We start from the raw sequence: 2,557 nt of genomic DNA, 5'->3' as shown, positions 1-2,557 counted from the left end.
ATGTAATCTTAGTGGGAGACATTAAGAATATGTCTTTCGAATATTCTGTAGGTTGTACTTTTTAGGGTTTTTTAGGAGATTATCCCTTATAAATAGGAAGGGTGAGTAAAGAAAAGGGGGACACGAGAAAGAAGACAAGAGAACACTTTGTAAAAGAATCCTCTGAGAGTGAATACAAAAGCAGTCTTGTTTATCTGAGAAGATCAAAAGATTCCCCAAATATCTCGTATTTATTCCCCCCCCCCCCCCCCTCAACGTCGATTGCATCTTTTAAGATTGATTGCACATTTAAGTCTTCTCATTTATGAGCATTCATTTGGTTCCAACATCTTTGTTACGTCATTCATCTTGCTTAATCTCTCTATCGCTTGATCTAGATTTTATTGTGTTTAATTAAGATTGATCTCATCTTTATCATTAGTTGTTTTACTCATAACGGTTTTGACATCTTTTGGTCAAACAGAGCTTATGTCATAAGCTCGACCACTTGGACCAACCTTAGGCTAGAGTGCAATGGAGGTCACCAACCTAAGCCATGGGCCGTCTTGATCGCTCGTTGACCCCGTCCAGATAAGAATGTTTCTCCATTGTCCTTGAATCTTTTTTATATCTCCTTACTATTGTTCCATCTTTTTCACTTAACGATGTGGAACTAAGTGATCTCCTTTTATTCACATATCGTCAAACTTCCGTTTTTCATAGACTTCCCAAAGACAATAACTATTTCTGTTTAAAGAAAAATAAATCATGAATAACGAAAATCAACATCAGAGTATGCCATTTGCTTTCAAGTAGTTCTTCTGTCATTACAATTGGTACAAAAACATTGACAATAATCACAAAAGATTAATTCAATTTTAAAATAGGATGGTTTGGAAGTAGGAGCAAATTATAAGGTACAATTTCCACCCTGTTGGATGTTTCCATATTCATTTTTTATGTGTCTGTAAATCAGAAAAAAAATTGGAATTTACAGTCCCATGGGTTCATGCTCCTCTTGAAAATCCAAGTTCTTGATACAAATTGCAATAAGCATGCCTATAATAAGCTATAGTTGATGTGGACTTAACAGTTACAAGTATGTAAACGAGACAGTTGAAAAAATTAGACTTTGGATTGGGTAGGGGCCGCACGAACGCAAGCCCCACTGCCACAAATTATGACATAGGTTCGGCCACTTGGGCCGACCTTAGGCGAGCGCCCTCCAGAGTGCAACGGAGGTCATCAACCTAGGCCATGGGCCTTCTTGATCGCTCATCGCCCATTGATCCCATCTAGGTAAGTATGTTTCTCTATTGTCCTTGGCCTTATTTTATAGTATCTCCTTACCACTCTTCTATCTTCTTCCCTTAACGATGTGGGACTGAGTGATCATTCTTCGATTTGCATATCAACATTGAATTTCAATTTTTCAGAGACTTCCCACAGTCACCACATCTGCTATGTAATCCAAGTATTCAACCTTTGCCCAAACACTTAACCAGATATTCTTCCTTGTGAATATTAGATTAAAACAAGAAATTAATAACAAAATAATGACTGGCAGTATTCTCCAATTCCTGCTGCTTAGCTTAATAAAGTTTAGGTAACAATACAAGTTTAACTGTGAAGCAGAAGACATAGCAAAAAAGATTGAAGAGTCTGTCAGACAGCCATTAGACCATCCCAGGCACCATAGTTGGAGCTGAGAACGATCATCTACTGCACCATGACCCGAGAGCCATGTCCTTAGTTATTTTCAAGTTACTGCTTCACAAGACATAGCAAAAAAGATTGAAGAGTCTGTCAGACAGCCATTAGACCATCCCAGGCACCATAGTTGGAGCTGAGAACGATCATCTACTACACCATGACCCGAGGGCCATGTCCTTAGTTATTTTCAAGTTATAGTAATTCTGGAAAAATAGCAAAAAAGAATAAGTAGTCTGTCAGACTTGGTTTTCTGTCTCCTTAGAACTCAAGGATACAGTGGTACCACTAGCCTATAGAACAGATCCTGTTCAAGTAAGGTCGTGTCCACCCATGTTGCTTTACTGATATATAAATACTTCATTGCCTGGTTTGTTTGTCGATGTGGTACGTCGGACAAAAAAGGAAAGGAATATTTAATTAGTATTGTCAATGGTGGCAAAAAAGGAAAACCACAACTATGTTATTATCAACATCGGATGTTCTAATTCTGACGTTAATGGCTGCAGAATTCTACTACTTACGGGGTATTTGGTTTCCAATTTCATGTGAATTCTTAATTTAAAATTTAAGGGATTTATAAATAATCCGAAGTTTCTTTTTAATATGTTCAGTGAATACATACATATTGTAGGTTCTCGATATAACTTTATTTTGAAGATAACTCCCTCAATAAATCTTTTTACTCCAAAAAACTATAATGTACCTTCCATCAACTATATAAATTGTTAAATAAATATTTAGGCATGTAATAAACGTAGATTTTTCTTTCAAAACATGTACGTATTATACTATATTTTGAGATGACATCCTTTAGATACATAGCCTACCTATGCCTGTTTCTTCATAGATTTATGGAATTTCTGAT

At 36.4% G+C, this 2,557-nt stretch overlaps 1 non-coding gene and 1 pseudogene across 1 annotated transcript; both read right to left on the bottom strand.

Annotated features, from left to right (window-relative positions):
- Positions 1-1,120: 1,120 nt before the first annotated feature.
- LOC138869879 (U1 spliceosomal RNA) lies at positions 1,121-1,286 on the bottom strand. Its single transcript, XR_011400129.1, has one exon. It is a non-coding gene; the product is annotated as a U1 spliceosomal RNA (small nuclear RNA).
- Positions 1,287-1,779: 493 nt separating this feature from the next.
- On the bottom strand, positions 1,780-2,014 carry LOC138869896 (small nucleolar RNA U3; annotated as a pseudogene).
- Between the last annotated feature and the right edge of the window lie 543 nt (positions 2,015-2,557).

The sequence above is a fragment of the Nicotiana sylvestris genome, chromosome 5 (assembly GCF_000393655.2).
Source record: "Nicotiana sylvestris chromosome 5, ASM39365v2, whole genome shotgun sequence".
NCBI classification, from domain to species: Eukaryota; Viridiplantae; Streptophyta; class Magnoliopsida; order Solanales; family Solanaceae; genus Nicotiana; species Nicotiana sylvestris.
This window is presented reverse-complemented; position numbering and strand designations above follow the sequence as displayed.